Source organism: Carettochelys insculpta, chromosome 28, assembly GCF_033958435.1.
Source record: "Carettochelys insculpta isolate YL-2023 chromosome 28, ASM3395843v1, whole genome shotgun sequence".
NCBI lineage: Eukaryota > Metazoa > Chordata > Testudines > Carettochelyidae > Carettochelys > Carettochelys insculpta.
In genome coordinates, this window is record NC_134164.1 from 10,525,773 (window position 1) to 10,553,671 (window position 27,899).

A 27,899-nucleotide genomic window follows, 5' to 3' on the forward strand; every position below is an offset into this window, starting at 1 on the left:
GAGGGGGAATCCTCCTCCAGCGACGAGGGGCTCCACATCGCCATGCCATCCCAGAGCTCCAGCAGGGCGTCCGCCCAGAGGGTGTCCCCCGACCGTGGGAGCGGACAGTCAGGTATGTACCCCCCCGGTACACACCCCTGGGGTTAAGGGGCGGGGACAAGAGACATGACCAGGGCCCTCCATATGCCCAGATGACCATGGCCCCAAGGACAGCAGTGGCATGTCCCTCAGAAGAGTGCATCAGCCCCTGCCCCCCAGCAGGACAGCGCCATGCCCCATTCCTGGGGATGGGGGGAGAGGAACCTAGGGTCCCCCGGGGGGGTAGGGGGTGGGACACCCATCAGCAGCAGCAGCATCTCCCGGGGACGGGGATGGGGAACCAGCAGCAGAGGGCTGGGGGGACAAGGGCCATGGCTCGGGGCCCACACTAATGGCTGTCTCCACTCTTCTTCACCCCGTGTTCCGCAGCTGCACCATCGGAGGGCCCGGAGAGCGCCGGCGAGGTCTCCGTGGTCCCGGAGAGCCCACCGGGGCCATCGCTGCAGGCCAGCCCCTCGGCAGAGCACTGACCAGCCCCAGGGCGGGGCCGACGACAGAGCCACCACCCGAGGATGGCCACGGACCCCCAGCTGCTTGCGACCCTCCGGCGTCAGCTGGAGGTGTTGGAGCAGCGCCTGCAGGTGTGGGAGCAGCGGCTGGAGCTCCAGGATCGAGCGCTGGCCTGGCGCCAGGAGGCATGGGGGGCCTTCAGGTGCACATTCGAGTGCATAGCGGAATACCTGGCCCCCCCTGCCGTGCCGCCCGCCCTGCCCGCCGCTCCACCCGCCGCTCCGACCACCGTCCCACCACTGTCCGCCACCCTGGGGCCTTCCACCGAGGGGGACCTGGGGTGTGCTGACACCCGCCGGCCATACCTGCCGGTTCGCCCGGCCCCCACCCAACCTCAGCCAGGGCTCAGGCCGAGGCGAGGGTCGCGCCCGCCAACCCTGGGCGCCGGACAGTAGAGGGGTACGGGGCCCAGGACGTCCCCCCCCACTTTGTACATATCCCCCATCATATTTTTGTGTATATAGTTTGTGTTACACCCCTGTTCTTTTATATGGTACCTGCCCCCCCCATGTAAATAGTCTCCCGCCTTTTGTTCTGCTCTCTCTCTCTATATTTGTAGTATAAGAGAAATCACCGGTTTTTGGTTTCAAAAACAACAGGTCCATTTTTATTTGCAAGAAAAGTGTGTGGGGGGGGTGCTCTTGGGTGCTCTGTGGTGTGGGTGTGGGGGCAGGGAGTGTTGTGGAGGATGGGGGGGTTCAGTGGGGGGGCCTGCCAGTGTTCACCCCGCGGCCTGGTTGAAATAGGCCCGCAGGGTCTCCCGGACCCGGATCCCCTCAGGGTCCATCTGGCAACTGGGGGCAGCGGGTGGCTGCACGTCAGCCCTGCCAGACTCCACAGCCCAGCCCTGGAAGAATGCCTCCCCTTGCTCTCGACCAGGTTGTGGAGTGCGCTGCACGTGCCCACAACCTGGGGGATGTTGGTGGGGCCTGCATCAAGGCGGGTGAGGAGACACCTCCAGCGCCCTTTGAGGCGGCCAAAAGTGCGCTCAACCACCTGGCACGCATGGTTCAAGCGTGTGTTGAAGCGCTCCTGGCTGGCTGAGAGATGGCCTGTGTAAGGGTGCATGAGCCAGGGACGGAGTGGGTACGCCGCGTCTGCGACAACGCAGAGGGACATGGTGGTGTCCCCCACAGGGATCTCCTGCTGGGGGATGTAGGTCTCTGCCTCCAGCCAGAGGCACAGGCCTGAATTCCTGAACACCCAGGCTTCGTGGGTGCTGCCAGGCCACCCAACATAAATGTCCAGGAAGTGGCCCCGGCTGTCCACCAAGGCCTGGAGGACCACAGAATGGTAGCCCTTCCTGTTCAGGACGCGTCCTCGGCTGTGCTCCAGAGCACAGATGGGGATATGGGTCCCATCCAGAGCCCCAAAACAATTTGGGAAGCCCAGGCTGGCAAACCCCGCGATGGCGGCATCCGGGTCCCCAAGCCGCACGAGCCTGTGGAGGAGCAGGGCATTGATGGCGCGGACGACCTGCAGGGGAAGGACATGGGACAGCACCAGTGAGGGATGTGCAGGGTGTGTCTGGCCCTCCCCCCCAGGGCTCCCTCCCCCATGCCTCCCTCCCCCCCAGGGCTCCCCTCCACCCCAGGGCTCCCCTCTACCCCAGGCCCCCCGCCCAGGTCCTCTTACCTCCATGAGGACAGCCCTGATGGTGGCCTTGCCCATGCCAAACTGCTGCCCCACGGATCTGTAGCTGTCTGGAGTGGCCAGCTTCCAGACAGCGGTGCCGACCCATTTCTCAACCTTGAGGGCACATCACATGGAGGTGTCCTGGTGCCTCAGTGTGGGGGTGAGCCACTGGCAGAGCTCCAGAAATGTCTGCCGGCTCATGCGAAAGTTCTGGAGCCAGCGCTCGTTGTCCCACTCGCTGAGCACCAGCCGCTCCCACCAGTCAGTGCTAGTGGGGTAGCTCCATAGCCGGTGGCGTGTGCGCCGGGGGGGCGGGTCAGAGGGCAGCAAGGTCTGGGGCTGCTTCCTCCTCCCTTGGGGGCAGCTCCTCTTCTGCAAATAAAAGGTGGTCAGCTGCCTCCTGCATAGCATTGAGCAGGGCGAGCACTGCTTCTGCAGGGGCGGCTGTGTGGACCTCTGGCTGCTGCTGCTGCTGCTGCTGCTGCTGCTGCTGGGGGTCCATACTGCTTCGCCGAGGTGTGCGTGCCTATGGCTCTGCAGACCGCGTGCTGTGCAGGCTGAGTGTGTCTGGGAGAGGCCCTTTAAGGGAGTGGCTAGCTGTTGCCCCAGAAGCTCTAGTCCGCCCTGTGACCCTGTCTGCAGCTGTTCCTGGCACCCTTATTTTGATGTGGGCCACTTTGGCGTGTAGACGCTTCCCTGCAGCACCTACTTCAATGTGGTGCTGCCCAACGTCGAACGTCGACGGCACGAGCCCTGGAGGATGTGTAGACGCTATTCATCGAAATAGCTTATTTCAATGTCGCATACATGTGTAGACGTAGCTTTAGTGTGTTTTTTAATTTGGGGTATACATTTAATTTGAGAGGCTTTGAAAAGTGGCCCTGCGTCTTGCAGGAATTTCACTTTTGGCATCGTACCTATTAATTTCTGTTTAACTTACCTCATCATTGTGTGGTTTTCCTTTTGAAATTAAGTGACGCAGGGTTGGGCTGTTGTGGAGTTTTTCCCACCGTAGAGATGTTAGTAGTAGTAATAGGCGTCCTTCAGTCTGCATAGACTATGGATCGCGCCCTTTATAGTTTCAATTGAGGACTTCATTTACAGCGTCTGCTGTGACTATGAAGACCCACACAAGAGTTACAGTCCTTGCTGCATCTCTTGCAGATATGGGGGGTGTCTGGCAAGTCCTTAGTGTGCTTTCTGTGCGTTCGCTTCTCCTCTGCTAGCTGTCTGATCCTCATAGAGATGTTAAATTTCACTATATTATGGTCACTGTTTCCAAGTGGTCTCGCTACATGGACCTCTTGGACTAGATCTTGTGTTATGCTTAGGGCTAATTCCTGAATTGTTTCTCTTCTTGTAGGTTCCAGAAGCAGGTATCCCAAGAAGGGCCTGGGACACCTCCCTTCCCATTGCTTCAGGCCCAGGGCCTCATGCAACCCCTCTTCCCTGCCACAGGGCCCGCCTCCGAGTAACACAGCCCAAGGGATTATATGGCCTGGTGGAGCTGCAGCAGGGGTCATTTCCCTCCCACTCACCACCCAGGCAAGGAGATCTGGGAGCCCAGCAGCCTGCTCTGCTCCACTCCCCGCTGCTGTGCAGCTCTCCCCCCCCGCTTTTTCCACAGTAGCAGGAAGCGTGGCACCCTGGGGCCAGAGCACTCTGCTTCCTGATGCCACTGAGAAGCCACACACAACTAACCGGGAGAGATCAGGGCAGAGTAGAGCAGAATGGGCTGCTGGGCCTCCAGCTCCTGCTGTCCGTGTAGTGAGTAGGGGGGATGTGACCCCTGCTGTCACTGTGCCAGGCCCCATAATCTCACAGGTCCCTCCCATCCATAGGATGGTTGGGGAAGCCACCTTGGGGCTCCCAAAAGTGTGAGTCCTGGGGTAGCCACCCCAATTTGTCACATGGAAGTGGGGGCTCTGACTCCAAGAATAGTCATTTAAGGTGTTACAGAATTACAGAATCCAAGGGCTGGAAGAGACCTCAGGAAGTCATCAAGTCCAACCCCCAGCCCAAAGCGGGACCAATACTAACTAAATCACCCCAGCCCGTCAAGCCGGGATGTAAAAACCTCTAGGGAAGGAGATTCCACCACCTGTCCAGGTAACCAGTTCTATTGCTTCCCCACCCTCCTGGGGAAACAGTTTTTCCTGATATCCAATCTAGACCTCCCCCTCTGTAACTTGAGACCGTTGCTCCTCATTCTGTCCTCTGTCACTAATGAGAACAACCTCTCTTCATCCTTTTTGTAATCCCCCTTCAGGTAGTTGAAGGCTGATACCAAATCCCCCCTCACTCTTCTGTTCTGTAGACTAAAGAAGCATAAATCCCTCAGCCTCTCCTCATAAATCATGTGCTCCAACCCTCTAATCATTTTTGTTGCCCTCCGCTGGACTATCTCCAGTGCACCCACCTCCTTTTTGTAAGCGTCAAGAAACTTTATCTCGGCATCCTATCCTGAGATAACATGTACGAAGTCAATATGGGGGTAGTTGAGATCCCCCATTACTATTGAGGTCAGTAATATATCTCTGCTACTATATCCTTATTGTTTGCGTATGAATTATTATCTGCAGAGATTCTGTGGTACAGTTTGGTTCAATTAAGATTTTTACTTCATTTGGTTCTATATCTTTCACATACGGTGCCATTCCCCCTGTACAACCTATTCCGTCCTTCTGATATATTTTGTATCCTGACATGACTGTGTCCCATTGATTATCCTCATTCCACCTTATTTCTGTGATGCCTATTATATCTTATTATTCAGACTTCTAGTATTTGTACATAAGCACTTAAGACACTTGTCACTTTGGTGCTGCCTGCCATTTCAAGATGTGATTGAATTCAACTCTGTTTCATTTGACTGTTTCTTATCAGATCTTACTTATATTTTATCATCTTCCATCCTCTCCTCCTTACCAGGATAATAGAGAATCTCCATTAATAGGCCCTCCTCTGTCCCATCCATGTGCTCTGCACCTGTCAGTTTTCTCCCAGTCCTTAGTGTAAAAACAGCTTTACAACTCTTTAATGCTAAGTGCCAGCAACCTGGTTCCATTGAGGTTTCGGTGAACCCTGTCCTTCTTGACTCTGTTCATAAACAAACTCTGCCCCAAAGTCTAGGCTGCTCCCAGCTTCCAAATTCAACCTCTGTCACACTCCAGGGCTATGGTTACACTGCCTAGTTATTCCAAAACAACAGCAGTTTTCTCAAAATGACTGTGCTGTCGTCTAGAATGTGCACAGGCTTATTCAAAATAATTTCAAAATAGCAGATGCATTATTCCAAAACTGATAACCCCCAAAGTGAGAGGAATGATGCTTATTTTGAAATTGCTGTTGCAAAGGAGGCGCTGTTGAGAGGCGGAATAGTGCTATTTCGAAATAAACTGTAAGGGGCTCCAGTGGCACCATTTTGAAATAGTGCGATGGCCCCGGAAATGCTCTTTTGAAATAGCTGTGTGCTGTGTTGAAATGCATTTTGTTTGTGGTTGTGTTATTCTGAAATAAGATATTTTGAGCTAGCTGTTTTGAAATACAGTAACCCCTTCACATACATGATTTCGAGTTGCGCTTAACTCACAAGTCAACTTGCTTAACTCAGTTTAAGCGCAACTCAAAATCCTGCTCTCCCCAGCCCTGGCTCAAGCCCCGGTCCCTGTTCAATGCCCCCGTGGCCCAGCTCACCTCCCCGGGCTCTGGCTCACCACCCCCTGTGGCTCCACCTAATCCCTCCCCGGGTGGCTCCAGTTCATCCCCCCAACCCCCCAATTCTACCCTCCCATGCCTTGCTCTGGCTCAACTCCACCCCGCTCATTCTTCTTTCAGTCCAACCCACCTCAGGCTTAACCCCCCGTCCACAGCCCCAACCCACTGCCAGGCTTAACCCTCCCCAGCTGCTACCCCACAACCCCAGGACTTATGTTTCAAAGGAGCTCCAGGTGCTCCTGCTGCTTCCCTGGCTGCAGAATGTGCGTTGCGCTGGGGAAAAAGCTGCACCTCACTTCAGTGAAATTCGAGTTATGCGAGGTGCGTGGGAACACAACCCTTGCATAACTCAGGGGACTAGTGCATCTTATTTTGAAATAGGGTTGCAGTGCAGCCATAGCCTGGGTTGCAGTTAAGGGCTCCATGTGGCGCTAAAGTACAAAATTGGGGGTGTGGCTACAGACCCCCAGTCCTCCATATGGTGCCCCTAATATTGAGTGCCCACAGTGCCTGCAGCCGGTAGCATGTTTCTACTGGTGGAGCGCATCTGCATATGCCTCAGTGCACATAACCACTGCACATGGATGGCAAAAAGTAGAGGGAATGTTGGTCCAGCCCCATGTGAAAGGCTCTGGGTTCAGGAGATGGATCTGTGCCCCTTGTGGAAGATGGAGGACAGAGCTAGTGAGCCCTAGAGGGTGGTTCCAGGGTCCTTGATCAACACTCTCGCTGGCTCTGGGACTGCCTGGGTTAGGGAAGGGGAGGAATCTCGCTCCTGCAGGGGGTATGGATGTCAGAGGGGCAGAGCTGCAACTATTCCTGGGGTGGTGGAATGTACTACAAAGGGTCACTAGCTCGACTACCCTGCAGGGCCTGGGATTTAAAAGCGAATCCTTCTGGACTTCTACCCATCCACTGAGTTGCAAGAGATCTCCCTTAGCTCTGGTTCTGTGCCTCAGTTTCCCCACACTTCCCTTTCTGTTCGGCGGCACTTTGACAGCCCAAGGCAGGAAGCACCATGAATTTTGCTACTCAGTGTTGCTTTTGCCACACTCTCCTCCCTGGCTTTAGCTAACAGCTGCGTTGAGAGGAAGGCTGCGTGGGAACGTGGAGCACTGGGAGGCTGGCTCGTGCTCAGCCTCCTGGCATTTGGATACTTTAAGCTGAGCAGCTGTGCTGAGTGGGTGGCATGAGGACATGCCCAGGAGGCTTGAGCTGGCAGGCAGTGGCAGATTTATCCCGGGCGGGGGGTAGTCCTTTCTGTCCCAAGATTCAGATCCATGTAGAAAAGCTGCAAATGCAGAGACCACATAGTGAAGGGACACTGTGCTGCACCTGTAGTAATGGTAGAAGCATTAACTCTGCTGCTAAATGCAGGTGGTCTTTCAATTAGCAATTGCTCATGGAGAGCAGGGACAGCCCTGGGAGGAAATATTTCATCTTTGCTGCTGCGGGCTATTGCTGGATAGTGGGCCAAGGCCAGCATCTGGTTTGCTACTAAAAAGCCACCTCTCCCCTTGCATTCAGCTGCTGCACACATTCATTTGCTTGAGGCTCTGAGTTCCTAACGAGCCCAGGCTGCAGGCCAAGCTGGGAGAAGCCGGCCCAGAGCCGTGGGGCACTCTGTGTCTAGCAGTCTCCCTCAGGAATGCTACTAGGACTTGAGTGCAGCACAGTTCCTTGCTCCAGGGAGCCATGTGATGCAGAGTGGGCAGGATGACAAGGCTCCTTCCCCAGACCCTGGACTCTAGCTCACTGCAACTGGCTGGTGCTTAACTAGAAGCTCTGTTTGGATTTGGTACTAGGAGTTCTGCCCTGTTGGAGCTGTGCTCAGGCTCCGCACAGTGACTCAGAACTATCTTCCTAAATCAAACTTTTGTTAATTGGAACAGTGGGAATAAAGCAAAGCAGCCAATGAAAAGGGCTTTCAAAGAGGTGGTCTCCAGCATGTCTGTCTTCTGCAGAGTCCTTCATGCTCCTGTAAAGATCTAGGCAGGGCCTCCATATCCCAGCACCTGGGGGCCTGGGTCCTTCTCCTTGCTTGAAGGAATGTGTCCTCTTAGACCTAGTCGGGATCTTTATTCAGTCAAACTTGGATCTCCCTGGGGCAAACCCATCCAGTGAGCATATCGGGGGTCTGAAATAGAACTCCAAAGTGACTGACTCTTGCATTGCCTCTTATGTGTCACTAGGTGGGTGGCTCACTTGAAACATCAGGTTGCCTTCCTGTTTGTTTCTCCAGTGACCCTCAATAAGACGAAACCAATGTTTCGAGGCAGCAGACAGCCCAGTGGCCAAGTCACATATTCGCAAGCAGGCCTGTTGATTGCCCTAGGGCTGAACAGACAATGGGCCTTCTGCGACCTCTTGAGGTCCCTTCCTGTTCTATCAAAACAAAAAGGCAGGCCGGTAGCACTTTAAAGACTAACAAAATAATTTATTAGATGGTGAGCTTTCATGGGACAGACCCACTTCTTCAGACCATAGCCTTACCAGAACAGACTCAATGTTTAAGGCACTGAGAACCAAAAATTGTTATCAAGGTGACAAATCAGAAAAATTGTAATCAAGGTGGGCAAATCAGAAGAGCAGAGGGGTGGTGGGGGTGTCAAGAGTCAGATAAAGCAAAGTATGTAAAACAGTTCTTATAATGGGCCAGGTAATTGCCGTCCCGGTTCAAACTACGTTAATGTGTTGAATTTGAATATAAAAGAGAGCTCCCCATTCTCTGTTTGTATGCAATAGTTAAAGTTTCTTTTCAGTAAAACACAGACTTTCAGGTCATTGACAGAATGGCGCACTCCATTAAATTGCTGGCTGACAGGTTTGTGTATGAGGAGTTTTTTTATATCTGTGTTGCGTCCATTTTTTCTGTGTTGAAGAGCGTTTACCATTTGTCCCATATACATAGTATGTGGGCATTATTGGCACATGCTGGCATATATGATGTTAGTTGAGGAACATGAGAATGTGCCTGTGATTCTGTGAGTAACCTGGTTAGGTCTAGTGATGGTATCTTCAGAATAGATACATGGACAAAGTTGCAATGGGGCTTGTTGCAAGGAAAAGTTCCAGGACTGGTATTATTGTGGTATAGCCTGTGGTTGCTGGTGAGAATCCTTATAAGGTTGGGTGGTTGTCTGTAGGAGAGAACAGGCCTGTCACCTAGGGCCTTCTGGTGTGTGGCCCTTGTAGGTCTTTAATGATATGTTACAGTGGTTTGAGTTGCGGGCTGTAGGTAACGACCAGTGGTGTACTGTTTTTGGTTTTTTTGGTCCTATCTTGGAGTAGCTGGTCTCTGGGTATTCGTCTGTCTCTGTCCATTTGTTTTTTTTATTTCTCCTGGTGGGTAATTCAGGTTTATGAATATTTGGTAGAGATCTTGTAATTTTTGGTCTCTGTCAACAGGATCAAAGCAAATGAAATTGTACCTAAGGGCTTGACTGTAAACAGTGGATCTCGTGTGTGCAGGATGGAAGCTAGAAGCACGTAGGTAAGTATAGTGATCAGTGGGTTTCTGGTAGAGTGTGGTACTGATCAGGCCATCCTTGATTTGTACTGTAGTGTCCAGGAAATGTATTCCTTGCGTGGAATGGTTGAGGCGTAAGTTGATGGTGGGGTGCAGATTGTTAAAGTCTCTGGGGAATTCTTCTAGAGTCTCTGTACCATGGGTCAAAATCATAAAGATGTCATCAATGTATCATAAGCAAACGAGGGTACTAGGGGATGAGAGCTGATGAATCGTTGTTCCAGGTCAGCCATAAATATATTAGCATATTGTGGGGCCATGCGGGTGCCCACAGCAGTTCCACTAATCTGGAGCTACAAATTATCCCCAAATCGGAAATAATTGTGGGTGAGAACAAAGCTACAGAGGTCAGACACCAGACTGGCTGTGGTGACGTCAGGGATGGTATTCCTGATCGCTTGTAATCCATCTTCATGTAGAATATTAGTGTAGAGAGCCTCTACGTCCCTGGTGGCAAATATGGTGTTGTCAGGAAGTTTTCTGATGTTTTGTAATTTCCTGAGGACGTCAGTGGTATGTGGGAGGTAGCTGGTGTTCTAGCTAGTTCTAGCATTCTACGATTCTACGACATAGTCCTCCTGACAGTTGGACAGTGCTGTACCTGTGCTTCTGGCATCTGGCAAACCATTGCTGCCTCTGCTGCTGGCATGTTCCCTGTTTTTTGCCCAGCCAGTGAGCAATACATTGTACATGCACCATCAGTAAAACCAGACCAAACCAAAAAAAACCTAGCTATAATATATATCTATATCTATATCTATATCTATATCTATATCTATATATATTTAAAAAGTTGCCATGGGCATAATTACTGCAGCCAGGACTGGGTAGGCATTTTAGAACTCACTGCTCAACAAACTAAAAGTGTAAGAGAAATAAAATTATGAGAGTGTAGAGACCAATCAAAACCCTAAACTAACAGGCGTGAAGAGAAGAAAGTGACAAGAAGTAACAACTACCATAATACAAATATGTTTTGGGATGTGAGTGTTAGACTGTGTGCGAGAGACAGAGAGCGACAAGGCAGAGAGTGTGAGTGTGTGTGTGCGAGCGAGAGACATGTACGCACAGGACCGAGAGAGAGGCTGTGGGCTGCTGGGGAAATCAAGGCAGACAGGCACTCGCATGGCTCACCAAAACTGCATGCAGCAAGCTCTGTCCTCCTGAGGCAGTAGTTGGCTCTGTACCCTCACCCCTTGTGAGAGATGGGGTACAGAGGCAGGGGAGACACCTGGACAGCTGCACCCTCCCCTGTTCTGCACTGCTAGGGTGAGGGTCCCTGGAGCAGTTGCTGCTAGACTGAGCAATGTGGGGGAGGGGCACCTGAACACATGCAATCATAGGGTTGGAAGAGACCTCAAGAGGCTATCAAGGCCAACCCACTGCTTAAAGGAGGACCTATCACAACTAAATCTTCCCAGTTAGGGCTCTCTCAAGCCAGGACTTCCACCACCCCTCTTGGTAACATATTCCAGGGCTTCACCACCCTCCTACTGAACTAGTTTTTCCTAATATCCACCCTAGACCTCCCCCACTGCATCTTGAGACCATTGCACCTTGTTCTGCCATCTGTCCTCTGCTAATCAGCCAGGCACTACTTGAATCATTCCTGCACTGCTGGAGCCCCCTGGCAATTACCCCTTTTGTCCCCCGTCCATGGGCTTGGTCATAAATTATTAGAGAGCAGACCCTGGTCCATCCCAGGCAGTACAGCTACTTCTGCATGCTGGGCCTAGAAGGAAGGAGGAGGTGAGGCTGAGTGGTGGACAGACAGGAAGATCTACTGATGTTAGATGCAATGCAAGGTAGATTCACAGGCCTGGTGGGGAGGGAGAACCCTTAGCAATGGCCTGGAAGGCAGAACACCAGGCTCTTGGGATCCCTAGGGAGCTGCAGCTAATGCAAGAGCTGGACCTGTGTCTGCTCAGTGCCCTGGGCTCATAAGTCCCCACTCTGCAGAGTGGGACCCTGCTGATCTCATTTAGAAGGGAAAGGCTCAGGTCACTGCCTGGGGGTGGAGCTGTGGAGGTCCCAGCTGCCCACAGAAATTTGCGCAGTGTAATTTACAGTACAGTGTTAAAGCAGATGGGCTGTGGGGGCAGGTACCCTTCCATCACGTTAGCCTGCCCTGGCAATTTACCTGTGTGATTGTGCACAAACAGCTGCACTGGTTTAACAAGTGGTTTAACATGGCACCTTTACAGATATGTGGGCCAGAGCTTGTTAGGGGCCTGTTAGCCTGTGTAATTGAACAGGTGTGACTGATGGGGGATTATCTTTGTGCATTAACGCATCTTGCAAAGATAATTGCCCTGCACAGAGTTAATGAATCACCTTGGCAGGTGGAGGTTGTAGGGAAAGCCCACAGCCTGATTGCAAATCTAGAGGCAATTACTTTTCTAATGACACCTTACACAATTTGCAGCTCTCAGTGTCTCTTCGCTCTGTTCCTCGTCAGTGTGTGTGTCTCTGTTTAAGAATCACTGTCTCATCATTGCATTTTGGAGCTCACCTGCCAGTATCTTTCATACCTTCCTTGTCTGGGTTTTCAGTGCCTCCATCTCTCTGCTATTGATTATTTAAGCCTGTGAGACATTTTAGGGTGTGTATGTGTGTGTAAATAAATGAAAGATGCTACACAAAAGAGAGATGGATTGCACTGTTACAGGCTTTTAGGCATTTGTGTACAACGATCAATATATCAACAGCGATGGTCCAGACATGATTAAATCATGGCACATGGTCTGTGGGACATCTGTGGAAATTCCCACCCTACTACATGCATACCATCCTGGCCAGGGGCCTTTCCTGCTGCCATGCTGTCGATGGCTCTCTTCAGTTCATCCACAGTTGGTTCTTGATCCAGTTCGTCCATTACTGGTAGGAGCTCGACGGCATCGAGGGCTGCGTCAACTACAACGTTCTCGCATGAGTACAGCTCGGAGTAGTGCTCAACCCAGCGCTCCATCTGTTTGGCTTTGTCAGCGATGACTTCACCAGATTTGGATTTCAGAGGTGCCATCTTGTTCTGGGTGGGTCCTAATGCCTTCTTCATACCCTCATACATTCCTCTGAGATTACCAAAGTCGGCACAGGTCTGGATGCTGCTGCATAGCTGGAGCCAGTGGTTGTTGGCACAGCGCTTGGCTGTCTGCTGTACTGTTCTTCTGGCCACTCTAAGTGCTTGCTGGGTACTCTGGCTCGGTGAGCGTTTGTACTCCAGGAGTGCAGCACGCTTCTTTTCAATGACTGGAATCATCTCATCGGAGTTAGCTTCGAACCAGTCATTCATGTTTCTGGCTCTTCTTCCAAACACCGACAAGGCTGTGTTGTAAACTGTATCCCTCAGATGTTGCCATTTGGATGTCACATCAGCGCCCCCAGGGCCACTGCGCAGATTTTGCTGGAGGGTCTCTCTGAACTTTTCAGCTTTCTCCGAGTTTGCTATCTTTCTGGCATCAATGCGGGGCCTTCCGGCAGGTTTAGAGCAGTACACCACCAGAGGTAATCAAGTGTGCCGCAGACACACTCCTGGAACCCCTACATGAGCTACTGTGCCTGTGCTGGAAAGAGGGTGAGGTTCCACAGGATATGCGCAATGCTAACATTGTAACATTGTATGAGAACAAAGGAGACAGAAGCGACTGCAACAACTACCATGGAATCTCCCTCCTAAGCATCACTGGTAAACTGTTCGCTTGTGTCATCCTTGGCAGACTCCAGAAGATTGCTGAGAGGGTGTACCCCGAATCGCAGTGCGGATTCTGCGCAGAGAGGTCTACCGTTGACATAGTCTTCTCTCTAAGGGAGCTGCAGGAGAAGTGCAGGGAGCAGAGGAAGCCACTCTACATAGCCTTCATCGACCTGACCAAGGCCTTTGACTTGGTCAGCAGGGATGGTCTGTTCAAACGGCTCCACAAGATAGGCTGTCCTCCACGGTTACTCAAGATGATCCAGTCATTCCACAAAGACGTGAGAGGAAACATCCAATATGACGGCGCATTATCGGATGCTTTCAGAATCAGGAGCGGCATCAAACAAGAATGCGTGCTTGCTCCGACATTGTTCGGGATCTTCTTCGCACTCCTCCTGAAGCATGCCTTTGGATCTTCAACAGAGGGCATCTTGCTGCACACAAGATCTGATGGGAAACTGTTTGATCTTGCAATTCTGAAAGCTAAGTCTAAGGTGTGGGAAGTCCTCATCGGAGACATGCTGTTCGCAGATGATGCTGCTGTAGTGTCTCACGCAGAAGACCAGCTTCAAAAACTACTGGATCAGTTCTCCAAAGCGTGCAAGGACTTTGGGCTTACCATCAGCCTAAAGAAGACAAACATACTCGGTAAGGATGTTGCTGAATCCCCATCAATCAGCATTGACAACTATACATTAGAGTTCGTCCACAAGTTCGTTTACCTCGGGTCCACCATCACTGACACCCTGTCGTTGGACACTGAGCTAAATAGGAGGATCGGAAAAGCGGCCACAACTCTGTCCAGATTCAGCAAGAGAGTGTGGAATAACAACAAGCTGTACACTCACACCAAAATGGAAGTCTACAGAGCCTGCATCCTCAGCACCCTCCTTCATGGCAGCGAGACTTGGACCCTGTATGCCCGCCAGGAAAAAAGGCTGAATGTCTTCCACTTGCGCTGCCTCAGGCGCATCCTTGGACTATCATGGAAGGACAGAGTGACCAACACCGCCGTCCTTGAGCAAGCTGGAATCCCAACCATGCACACCCTCCTCAGGCAGCGTCGGCTCCGCTGGCTTGGCCACGTCCACAGGGAATGATAGAAGGATTCCAAAAGATATCCTGTATGGTGAGCTAGCCTCTGGCAAAAGACCTCCCGGACGCCCCCAGTTGTGCTACAAAGATGTCTGCAAGAGAGACCTCAGAGAGGTAGACATCGAGCTGGACAACTGTAAAGAACTAGCAGACAACTGCAGCAGATGGAGGCAGGGGTTACACAAGGGCCTTCAGAAGGGCGAGATGAAGATCAGACAGCTAGCAGAGGAGAAGCGAGCACACAGAAAGCACACTAAGGACTTGCCAGACACCCACCACATCTGCAAGAGATGCAGCAAGGACTGTCACTCTCGTGTGGATCTTCATAGTCACATTAGACGCTGTAAATGAAGTCCTCAATTGAAACTATAAAGGGCGCGATCCATAGTCTGTGCAGACTGAAGGATGCCTACTAATACATGCATGCAGGCACAAACAGGTGGATGTACTCATGAGCATGCTCATCCCATTCAGAGACCATGATCTGGTTCTTTTAGAAGAGGAACAGGTGCTGGCTTCTTTTGGGTGCGTGCCAGCAACTTCTCAGGTGCTGCCCGGGGTCAGCAGCGTGGTCTGCAACTGAGGTTGACTAAACCTCCTGGAGAGCTGGTTTATGAACCATTCTTGTGTGACTGCCTGGTGGAGATATCTGGTCTGCTCAGAATTCTGCAGAGCCTCTGAGCGAAGGGAGTGAATGTTCTTTTCTTAGCACAAAGGGCAGATGCTTTTTTTTGCCACATCTGGAGCAGACCAGTGATGTAGCTTGTCCAGGTACACCTAATTGCAGATTCCTCAAAATAGTGTCCTAACCCAGAAGGTGTGGCGGAAATATTTGTGGATCCCAGCAGCTGATCGACTTATCCTCTGAATGCACAGCATGAAGGAGACTTGAGTTCCATTCCCACCTCTGTAACTGGCTTGCTGGGTGACCTGGGGCAAGTCATGGCTGTGCCCATGCCTCAGTTTCCCCATCTGTGTAATGAAGTCAGTGATACTGCTGTCCTTTGTAAAGCAATCTGCTGACAAACAGACCTATGCACAATCTTAGTGTTACAATGTAATCAGCCCTTGTCCTCCCAACCCAAGTGAGGGTCATTGCAGTTGACATGACGGTTACATTTACCAGTCTTGCTGTGGTGATTTCAAATTGAATTTTGCATGTGCATTGAATAGTTGAACAGCTAGTTCCTGGTGAGCAGCGGGAGCATTGCAGATGTGCTCCTGTCTCGTGGATGGATCCAAATTACTATACAACTTTCAATGTGAGTTTCACAGTCCTCACAGCAGTTACAACACTGAGTTTCCCCTGAATGACTTATGTCAGCATCTAACATCCAAAGCACCCAGCGTGCTCTGTTCCTGCACTGGTTCCAATCCACATGCAGCAGTCACTTTACTTGTGGCTGACAGACAGAGGCTTCTAGGCTTCGTCTACACTTTCATTCCTCTTTCGAAAGAGGCACGCAAATAAGGGAAATTGAAAATGCAAATGAAGTGCAGATTTACCTATCGTGTACCTCATTTGCATCTACTCCTTTTGAAAGAAGAAAAGCAATGTAGACGCTGCTCTTTCGAAGATGGGGTTTACTTTTGAAAGATCAGCGTCTACACTGCTTTTCTTCTTTCGAAAGAAGCTCTTTCAAAAGAGGAATATGCAAATGAGGTGCCAGTTATGTAAACCTGCACCTCTTTTGCATGCCTCTTTCGAAAGAGGAATGCAAGTGTAGACGCACCCCGTAGGGTGGAAGCTGGCAGCTGATTTATGTGAGTGTAGTGAGTCAGTATGGCCTCCTGCAGACCCGGAGGCAGGGGAAGCTGTGCAGAGGTCCTGGTGGGCGGGGCCAGAGTCAGGAGACCAGAGGCCCGCCCCTCAGAGGGCGGGGCCAGGGGCTAGAAGAGCCAAAGGCGGGACCCAGGAACCAGTCGGGGCTGGGCCTCCGGGCAGGGAGGACGTGCCTGCACGAGCTCCTCGGGGCCGAAGGGAGAGGGCCTGCAGCCGCCTGGCCAGGCCGGAGGAGCAGGCCCCCAGAGGCTCCACGCAATCCCGGGTCCGTATGTCCCAAGGAGACTACCCGGACTTCCCGGACCTACCAGGGCCTTCCCGCCGGCGGAGACCCCCCGCCTTGGAAGAGGCCCTGGGAGCGGGCTGCCCCAGAGTCCCGGCGGATCCTTACAGCACTCAGACCCAGGACCGCCCTGCGTCTCCTGTATTGCTGCCGCCTGACTACCCTACCGACGTTGTTATGGACGATTGGCCGGAGCCCCCAAAGGCGGATGACCCAGAGGAGACCGACCTAGGAGGACCCCTTGACCAGATGGACTGGGACCTGCCGCCAACAGAGGGTGAAGTAGGAAGTGGCCCGGGGAACGTTGCTCACGAACCAATGGCAGTGTGTTGCGGTCTGGATCCCCACTGCCAGGGTTGCATGTGAGCGACCCCCAGGGCCCCGGGCCGGGTCGCAGTGGAGTGGGAGGGCCTGCGACCCCCTACCCCCCTCCCTGACAGGGCCAGCCCCCGCTGAGCCTGTCTGTAAACCCTTGTGTTGCTGCCCTGACCCAAACTGAGGGCTGGGCCGGTGTTTACCCTTGTGTTGCTGCCCCGCCCCAAACTGAGGGCTGGGCTGGTGCTTAACTCTTGTGAACTGCTGCCCCGCCCTGGACTGAGGGCTGGGCCCAGAACTATACAACTCTTGTGAACTGCTGCCCCGCCCTGGACTGAGGGCTGGGGCCTGTACGGTGGTAGCGGTGAGCCGCTGACTGCCCCCTCTTTTGTTGCCGCCCGCCCTAGACCAAGGGGCTGGGCGTCGCGGGATGTGTTACAGTGAGGCAGTGATATTACACTTGTTTTATATTATTTACAAGGCATCTGTTCTCCACCCACAACAACCTGCCCCGTACGTGGGAGGTCCTCTGATAGACAGTCCCAGAAGTCTCAGGGCATGAGCTTAGTGTATGTCTGCAATGCAGTGGAAGCCCAGGGTTTGAATGTGTACTGCTAATCCTGGCCTCCTGGAAGTGGAGGGTCTGAGTTAAGCTGGGACCCAGGATTCAAGCACTATTACTTTACAGTGTAGACACAGCCCCACTGGACATGTGCTCTGGGAGTCAGCCAGCATCATCTCTCACTTTGCCCTCTGGACAATCAAGTTTCTTGGCCAGTCAGATTTTTCCCACAGTGCCCCACAAACAGGGGATGGACACATTTGATGCAGCACCAAACAAGTCTGGGGTTTGGATGGATCGACTTGAGTCTACACAATGTGGGATAGGGACCCAGGGTTCACCAGTTTCTAACCTGGGCTTGTGAATGAGTGCAGGCGCTCAAGCCCTAAGGTAACAATGCAATGTAGACAGACCCTTAGCAACCAACAAATTTTGTGGAACTCTTCAGCTGTAGGTCTTGAACTCTGGGTAGTGTTTTGACACAAGCTTAAACCATCCAACTCTGTGGGGTCCTATGACTCTACCCTACAGAGTTATTCTGGAATATTTTATTCTGGAGTTATTATTCCAAAATAAGATATTCTGGAACAATGCGTCCACACTACATGGAACCCCCAGAATAAGAAAAAATTATTTCAGAATAGCATGTCCACACACAATAGAGACTATTTCAGATTAGAGCCCCTGGAAGCATAGAACCCCTAGCTGCATCTACACTAGCAAGTTATTTTGGAAAATCTGGCCCTTTTTTGAAAGAAAACATGGCACATCTACACACAAAATGTGCTGTTCCGATCCGAAATCAAAAAGCACGTCTCTTCTTCTGGAAGCCCTCTTCTGCTCCTGGTTTAGGAAGAATGCCTCCTTTTGAAAGCTTCTTTTGAAAAAAATAACATGTAGACACTCCGTGGGCCCTTTTTTGGAAAAAGCAGTCCTCATGGTGCTGGATTTTTCAATCCCTGGCTTGTTCTTTTGAAAGAGTGGGGGCTGAGTGGATTGATCTTTTGATTTGCTTTTTTGTTTGTGGTTGCACTCTTTCGAAAGAAGTATTTTCAGAAGAACTCTTCCGGAAGAGCTTCTTTTGAAGGATCGCTGTAGTGTAGACATAGCCCCTTTCTCTACACATCAGTTTTATTTCAGAATAATACATTCCGGAATAGCTTATTTCAAAATAGACCCCATTCCATGTCCATACAACACCTATTCCGAAATACCTATTTTGGATTAGGTGCTATTCCTTGTAAAATGAAGTTTACAGAATTCAAAATGGCTATGTCTATATTTGCATTCCTCTTTTGAAAGAGGAATTAAAATGAGGGAAATTGAAAATGCATATGAGGCACTGGCTACGTCTACACTAGCCCCAAACTTTGAAATGGCCACACAAATGCCCATTTCGAAGTTTACTAATGAAGTGCTGAAATGCATATTCAGCTCTTCATTAGCATGCGAGCGGCCGCGGCACTTCGAAATTGATGTGCCTCGCCACTGTGTGTCTCGTCCCAACGGGGCTCCTTTTTGAAAGGACCCCGCCTACTTTGAAGTCCCCTTATTCCCATGAGCTCATGGGAATAAGGGGACTTTGAAGTAGGTGGGGTCCTTTCGAAAAGGAGCCCCGCTGGGACGAGCCGCGCCGCGGCAAGGCACGTCAATTTCGAAGTGCTGCGGCCGCCCACATGCTAATGAAGCGCTGAATATGCATTTCAGCACTTCATTAGTAAACTTGGAAATGGCCATTTGTGTGGCCATTTCGAAGTTTGGGGCTAGTGTAGACACGGCCACTGAGTTACATATCTTGCTCTTCATTTGCATAAAATATTAGGAATAAGGGTTCTTCTAAAAACAGGGTTTATTGTCGGAAGAGCCATGTCTACACTGCTTTTTTTCTTCCAAAAGAATCTCTTTCAAAAAGTGCTTATGCAAATGAGGCATGAGATATGCAAATCAGTGCCTCATTTGCATTTTTGATTTCCTTCATTTTCATTTCTCTTTCAAAAGAGGAATGCAAGTGTTGATGTAGCCAATAAGCCGTCAGCTATTTCAAATTTTTTTCAAAATAGCAGTTTTGCTGTGTAGATGCTCATGCAGTTGTTTTGGATAGCGGCTGTTATTCCGAAATAACTTTGCTGTGAAGACATACCCTCTTGGTACTGGCTTAGCATGAGATGTGTGCAGTAGATAGCAGCTACAGTTACACTACAGTGATCTATTGACAGAAGTTATCATCAGATGAGATTTCCTGACAAAACTCCTGTCAACAGAGTGTATCTACACACAAAAGCCAATTGGGAGAGCGCTCAGCTTGGCAGACAGAGGGGCCAGACTGCCCGGCTGCCCTCTTGACAAAATCGGCACCTGGAAGCACAGCAGACAGGGCTGCCCATTGTTCTGGATGCCCTGTCTGTCAGCAGAAGGCCCCCCAGAGCACCCTGACAACTTTTGTGTCAACAGAATCTATCGATAGCAGTGTTTAGCCTTACGGTGGAGAGGCAGAATGCTGCCAGCAAAGGTGCTGAGTTTTGTTGATAAACAGTCGGCAAAACGCATCTTGTGTGTGGATGTTTCACCAGTTTTGTGACAGTTTTGTTTTGCAGACTCCTGTCCTTCAACGACTGGGTTGTGGGCATCACTGACAGGGCACTTTTTAAAAACTAGATTTATTTAGCATTTTTCCTGAGGGTGGGGGTAAGCTCTTCTTTTCACCATCCTTCCTTTGTTTGCTACCTTTGCAGTTACTTTTTCTTTGTCAAGTGCCTGACACCTTCCTGCTAAGAGCAATAGGGAGCCTGGGACAGTGCAGGAAGCAAGACCCAGCCTGACAGTTGCAGAGATATGAGAGAGCCAGGGACAGAGTGAGGAAATGGCACTTCAGTGTCTTAAAGCCACTTGTACAACTGAAGCAGCTGCAGGAGTCTCTCTAGCTCTATTCCTGTTCAGAGCCACCTGGGTTTCTACAAGTTCACCACTTAACCCTGCAGCTATTTGCAAACATGAAGCCAGGGCATGTGCTATTCAGCCAGCTAAATGCAATAGAGCAGGAGCTGTTTTGACAGACTTGCTGTGGCCAAGTGAGTCAGAGGCAGATCCTAGTAGTTAGCAAGACTGGAGAAAGCACCTGACTTCTGTGAGCAAAGGTTGTGTGTGGAAGTGAAACCATTTCAGCCTGTGAGGGATAGAGAGAAGAGGATGCAGGAGGGTCCTGAACTCATCTCCCAGCTGTTGGAAAAAGCTGCTAAGGCTGCACTGTGCCTTTGCTGATGAGGATGGGGGCATGTGGCCCAGAGCTAAGAGTTTGAACTGTTAGTTTCCCAGGGGCTATCTGGCACTGCAGGAACTAGTTCTCTGATTATGGAGGTGGTGCTAGGGGCTAGGGCAGGTATGTCTGTATCTAACCTGACCCTGGGGCTAGGGTTGCCAGATTTTTGGGGAGGGTTTGCAGGACGGGCAGTCCCAACCAAGGGATCCCTGGCCGGGAGCAGGGCAGGGGGATCCTGGCAGCCCCACAGCTGGGAGTCTGCTACAGCTGGGAGGCAGAGAGACCCAGCTGGCTCCCAGCAACAGGGCTACTGGGGTCTCCCCCTCCCCCAGCAGGGGATTCTGCCACTGGGACTTCCAACAGGGCTCAGCCCCCCCAGCCATGGGGCTGCTGGGTTCCCCTCCATATCTCCGCAGGGGCTACTGCAGCTGTGAGCTGGCTGGGGCCCGGATCCCTACCAGCAGCCCCAGCTGTGGGAACCCTGGGCAGGGCTGGGAATGTCTATGACAAGTCCCACGTCCTGCCCCGTGGGACATTTCAGTGTATATGTGGCATGCGGGACTTGTCATAGAGATTTGGGACTGTTCTGCACATTGTGGGATTTCTGGCAACCCTAAGCCCTGCTAGGGTTAATGCAACATTGCATGTGTGACCGTGGGCTGGAAATGGCTCTGCCTGAGCTGTTTCAGGTGACTTTTACACTGAGGTGTTTGAACTAACCCACTTGCTATGGAGAGGGGGCAGTGCCCACACCACTGCCTACCCAGATGCACCTCTGATCATGCCCACATTCCTAGTGCAGTGCACAGTATAGCAGGGTGGTTTGGTCAGACAGCAGGCCTAGTGGTCTGGGCTTCTGACTCCAGTCTTTCTAACAATTCATGGTGTCCTGGCCCTCAGGGGGAGGTCACAGCTAAAGTAGCCTCTTCTCTGGTGACCTCCTAGCTCTGCTCTCCTTAGGCCAGGAGTCAGAGCTCCAGGGTGGGTATATGTCAGTACATCACGATATTAATCATTTTCATATGGGTGTAAATCATCTTCATACAACTGCTGTATTAAGTCTCCATATATAACCTTCATTTTCATGTAACCGTATCTTAAGTCTTTTGTTGTATATCTCCTTATTAAGTCCTTTTATATAGAAACTTTTTATGACTTTGTCTTAAGTCTTTTATATTAAGTATGGTAAAGAAAATGTCTTTATATGAGACTAGATCTCTCCCCTTTTACTTAATTGCCCAGTTGTGTGAATGAGATGTGAATGGATAAGGCATCTGACAAAGTGGGTCTTTGCCCATGAAAGCTAATGCTCCAATATATCTGTTAGTCTATAACAGTGGTTCTTAACCTTTACTGAAGCCTGCACCCCTTATCAAAAATCAAAAATGGAGATGGAGGGGCAATACACTCTTAAATGCATATTAAATGTATGTAAAATAGTTTTATGTTATTACTCACCACAAATAGTAGTACAGTAGGCATACAAAAATACGCAAGAACTACCCAGAAATTTTGCAGTTTTGCTATGGAGGTAAACTGTAACCGACGCGCAAACAGTTAGTGGCTAACTGAATTCATACACGTGTTTAATGAAACAAAGTATAGCTGTGTCTACACGTGCATGCTACTTCGAAGTAGCGGCACTAACTTCGAAATAGCGCCCGTCGCGGCTACACGCGTCGGGCGCTATTTCGAAGTTAACTTCGACGTTAGGCGGCGAGACGTCGAAGTCGCTAACCTCATGAGGGGATCGGAATAGTGCCCTACTTCGACGTTCAACGTCGAAGTAGGGACCGTGTAGACGATCCGCGTCCCGCAACGTCGAAATTGCCGGATCCTCCATGGCAGCCATCAGCTGGGGGGTTGAGAGATGCTCTCTCTCCAGCCCCTGCGGGGCTCTATGGTCACCGTGGGCAGCAGCCCTTAGCCCAGGGCTTCTGGCTGCTGCTGCGGCAGCTGGGGATCCATGCTGCAGGCACGGGGTCTGCAACCAGTTGTCGGCTCTGTGTATCTTGTGTTGTTTAGTGCAACTGTGTCTGGAAGGGGCCCTTTAAGGGAGCGGCTTGCTGTTGAGTCCGCCCTGTGACCCTGTCTGCAGCTGTGCCTGGCACCCTTATTTCGATGTGTGCTACTTTGGCGTGTAGACGTTCCCTCGCAGCGCCTATTTTGATGTGGTGCCACGCAACGTTGAAGATGAACATCGACGTTGCCAGCCCTGGAGGACGTGTAGACGTTATTCATCGAAATAGGCTATTTCGATGTTGCTACATCGAAATAAGCTATTTCGATGTTGGCTTCACGTGTAGACGTAGCCTATATGTACTTACGTGCCTGTGCTTGATTTGTGTTTTCAATGAGTTTTCTTCTAAAAAATCTGGCATGTCTTGCACTCTCAGAAAGGGCATCACACACCCCCAGAGGGTGCGTGCACCCTAGGTTAAGAACCACTGGTCTATAAGGTAGCACAGGACTTCTCATTGTTTTTGCAGATCCAAACTAACAGGGTTACCCCTCTGATGGAAAAGGCATAAGAACATAAGAATGGCCATACTGGGTCAGACCAAAGGTCCATCCAGCCCAGTAGACTGTCTGCCAACAGTGGCCAGTGCCAGGTGCCGCAGAGGGGGTGGACCGAAGACAATGATCAAGCAATTTGCCTCCTGCCATCCATCTCCAGCCTCTGACAATCAGAGGCCAGGGACACCATTCCTACCCGTGGCTAATAGCCTTTTATGGACCTAACCTCCATGAATTTACCTAGAAATAATAATAACTGGAGATACACATCTCCCAGAACTGGAAGGGACCTCAGGAGGTCATCTAGTCCAGTCCCCTGGCCTCTTGGCAGGACCAAGCACCCTCCCTGGTATCTATTTGCTGCCATCCCTAAATTGCTTCCTCATGGATGGAGCTCACAACCTGGGTTTAGGCAGCCAATGCTCAAACCACTGAGCTATCCCTCCCACCATGACATGGCATGACAAGCAAGCGCCTCCAGCAACAGTTGCAATGGTTGGGAAGGGGGTGGAAGTCAGATTCAAGGACAATAAGACCTGTGAAGTGGGTTCATTAAAAGAAGACTGGACATATCCAGGGCCCAGTGAGTCAGCAGCAAGCACCTGTTTTGCAAGGCTCCTCTTTGAAGTGTAGCAGCATTAAGACAACATCCAGAAGGCACCACAGATTTTGTATATGCATAAACTAATGCATGACTAATTACTATAAATCTGCATAAGAGGGAAGTGGCTGTAAATTTAGGGAATCTTGCAGAGGGCCGCCAGGTCTCTTATCAGCATTTGTAGCACTGATCCAGATTAGCAGAAGCCCAGCTCCAGCCCTTTCCTATTTAACTTGTCTGATCAGTGAAGCTAGGGGGGAGCAACTAGCTGGTAACAAGAAGACAGAGTGTGCTTGTGTGTGAGTGCATGACTGTGATATATCATACGTATATGCTAAAGTAGTGTTTGAGACCTGTGTTACCAATGAAGATGGCATTTTGCCTTATTCCCCTGCAAAAGGTCCTGCATAATTCTTCTAAGGACAATAGGTAGGGGGACCTGGGCCTTCCCTAGTCAGTAGGTCCCAGCCTAGGCAGTAGTACAAGAAGGCCTATTTTTGGTTGGTCCCTTGCTCAACTTCCCCGGGCCACTTCTTACACACTCTACACCTCAGTTTGGGGTGTGGTCGTAATTGACTTCACAGAATCACAGAATCATAGGGCTGGAATGAACCTCAAGAGGTCATCTAGTCCAGTCCCCTGCTTCAAGCAGGATCAACCCTTACTAAGTCATCCCAGCCAGGACCTCGACCAGCCGGGACTTAACAACCTCAAGGGATGGAGAATCCACCACCTCTCTAGGCAACGCATTCCAATGCTTCACCACCCGTCTGGTGAAGTAGTTTTTCCTAATATCTAACCTACACCTCTCCCTCTTCAACTTCTGACCATTACTCCTTGTTCTGCCATCTGACACCACTAAGAACAGTTTCTCCCCCTCCTTTTTAGAGCTCCCCTTCAGGAAGTTGAAGGCTGCCATCAAATCACCTCTAAGTCTTCTCTTTTGTAAACTAAAAAAGCCCAAATCCCTCAGCCTATCCTCATAGGTCTTGTGCTCCAGACCCTTAATCATTTTTGTTGCCCTTCGCTGAACCTGCTCCAGCTAATCCACATCCTTTTTATACTGGGGGGCCCAAAACTGGACATAATATTCCAGATGTGGCCTCACCAGTGCCGAATAAAGAGGAATAACTACTTCTCTAGATCTGCTTGAAAAGCTCCTCCTAATGCACCCCAGTATGCCGATAGCTTTCTTGGCTACAAGGACATACTGTTTACTCATATCCAGCCTTTCATCCACCATAACCTCTAGGTCCCTTTCCATCATACTGCTGCTGAGCCAGTTGGTCCCCAGCCTGTAACAATGTTTGGGATTCTTCCGCCCCAGGTGTAGGACTCTACACTTCTCCTTATTGAACCGCATCAGATTTCTTTTGGCCCAGTCCTCCAATTTATTCAGGTCCCTCTGGATTCTCACTCTACCCTCCAACATATCTACCTCTCCCCCTAGTTTTGTGTCATCTGCAAACTTTTTCTAGATAGCTCAGAACTTGTTTCTTTCCCACAGATGGCTGCCCTCCACCTTCCCATACTGCATCATCTAGGACTGTCCTGGGGAAGTCGACTTTGTGAAGACTGAGGCAAAAAAAGCATTGAGTACTTCAGCTTTTCCTGCATCATCTGTCACTAGGTTACTTCCCTCATCCAGTAATGGCCCCACACCTTCTCTGATAACCTGTCTATTGTTCACATGCCTGTAGAAACCCTTCTTGTTACTCTTCACATCCTTAGCCAGCTGCACTTCCAATTGTGCTTTCGCTTTCCTGATTACTGCCTGGCATTCTCCAGCCGTATGTTTAAACTCCTCCTTAGTCAGCTGTCCATGTTTCCATTTCTTGTATGCATCCTTTTTGAATTTAAGCTGACTAAGGATTTCCCTGTTAAGCCAAGCTGGTTGCCTACCATGTTTGCATTTTTTACTACACAGCGGGATTGTTTGTTCCTATGCCTTCAGTAAGACTTCTTTAAAATACTTCCAGTTCTCTTCAACTCTTTTCCCCTTCATCTTCATTTCCCAAGGGATCCTGCTCATCCGGGCTACGTCTACACGTGAAGCCTACATCGAAGTAGCTTATGTCAATGTAGCAACATCGAAATAGGCTATTTCGATGAATAACGTCTACACGTCCTCCAGGGCTGGCAACGTCGATGTTCAACTTCGACGTTGCGCAGCACCACATCGAAATAGGCGCTGCAAGGGAATGTCTACACGCCAAAGTAGCACACATCGAAATAAGGGTGCCAGGCAAAGCTGCAGACAGGGTCACAGGGTGGACTCAACAGCAAGCCGCTCCCTTAAAGGGCCCCTCCCAGACACAGTTGCACTAAACAACACAAGATCCACAGAGCCTACAACTGGTTGCAGACCCTGTGCCTGCAGCATGGATCCCCAGCTGCAGCAGCAGCAGCCAGAAGCCCTGGGCTAAGGGCTGCTGCCCACGGTGACCATAGAGCCCCGCAGGGGCTGGAGAGAGAGCATCTCTAAACCCCTCAGCTGATGGCCGCCATAGCGGACCCCGCTATTTCGACGTTGCAGGACGTGGATCATCTACACGGTCCCTACTTCGACGTTGAACGTCGAAGTAGGCTACGTCTACACGTGCCCCAAACTTCGAAATGGCCAAGCAAATGGCCATTTCGAAGTTTACTAATGAAGCGCTGAAATGCATATTCAGCGCTTCATCAGCATGCGGGCGGCAGCTGCGCTTCGAAATTGACGCTCCTTGCCGCCGCGCGTCGCGTCCAGACGGGGCTCCTTTTCGAAAGGATGCCGCCTACTTCGAAGTCCCCTTATTCCCATGAGCTCATCATATCCCGGCTGCGTCTACACGTGCACGCTACTTCGAAGTAGCGGCAGTAACTTCGAAATAGCGCCCGTCACGTCTACACGTGTTGGGCGCTATTTCGAAGTTGAAATCGACGTTAGGCGGCGAGACGTCGAAGTCGCTAACCCCATGAGGGGATGGGAATAGCGCCCTACTTCGACGTTCAACATCGAAGTAGGGACGTGTATACGATCCGCGTCCCGCAACATCGAAATAGCGGGGTCCTCCATGGCGGCCATCAGCTGGGGGGTTGAGAGATACTCTCTCTCCAGCCCTTGCGGGGCTCTGTGGTCACCGTGTGCAGCAGCCCTTAGCCCAGGGCTTCTGGCTGCTGCTGCTGCAGCTGGGGGTCCGTGCTGCATATACAGGGTCTGCAACTAGTTGTTGGCTCTGTGTATCTTGCACTGTTTAATGAAAGTGTGTCTGGGAGGGGCCCTTTAAGGGAGCGACTTGCTGTTGAGTCCGCCCCGTGACCCTGTCTGCAGCTGTGCCTGGCTCCCTTATTTCGATGTGTGCTACTTTGCCGTGTAGACGTTCCCTTGCTGTGCCTATTTCGATGTTGGGCTGAGCAACGTCGAAGTTGAACATCGACGTTGCCAGCCCTGGAGGACGTGTAGACGTTATTCATCGAAATAGCCTATTTCGATGTCGCAACATCGAAATAAGCTATTTCGAAGTTGGGTGCACGTGTAGACGTAGCCCCCATGAGCTCATGGGAATAAGGGGACTTCGAAGTAGGCAGCATCCTTTCGAAAAGGAGCCCCGTCTGGACGCGCCGCGCGGCGGCAAGGAGCGTCAATTTCGAAGCGCGGCTGCCGCCCGCATGCTGATGAAGCGCTGAATATGCATTTCAGTGCTTCATTAGTAAACTTTGAAATGGCCATTTGCATGGCCATTTCGAAGTTTGGGGCATGTGTAGACACGGCCGTAGGGCGCTATCCCCATCTCCTGATGAGGATAGCGACTTCGACGTCTCGCCACCTAACATCGAAGTTAACTTCGAAATAGTGCCTGACGCGTGTAGCCGTGACGGGCACTATTTCGAAGTTAGTGCCGCTACTTCGAAGTAGCGTGCACGTGTAGATACGGCTCCGGTCTCATAGGGAATCAAAGTCTGCTCTTCTGAAATCAAGGGTCTGTATGTTACTGCTCAACCTTCTTCCTTCTGTCCAGATCTTGAAATCTACAATCTCATGGTCACTGCAGCCCAGGTTCCCTCCCACTTCTATTTCTTTTACTAATTCTTCCCTGTTTGTGGGCAGCAGGTCAAGCTGCGCATGGCCTCTGGTCGGTTCCTTCAGCACTTGTACCAAGAAGTTATCCCCAACATTCTCCAAAAACTTCCTAGATTGTCTGTGTGCTGATGTATTGGTCTCCCAACAAATGTCCGGATGATTAAAGTCTCCCATGAGAACCAGGGCCTGTGATTTGGAAGCTTCACTAAGCTGCCTGAAGAAAGCCTCATCTATCTCCTCTCC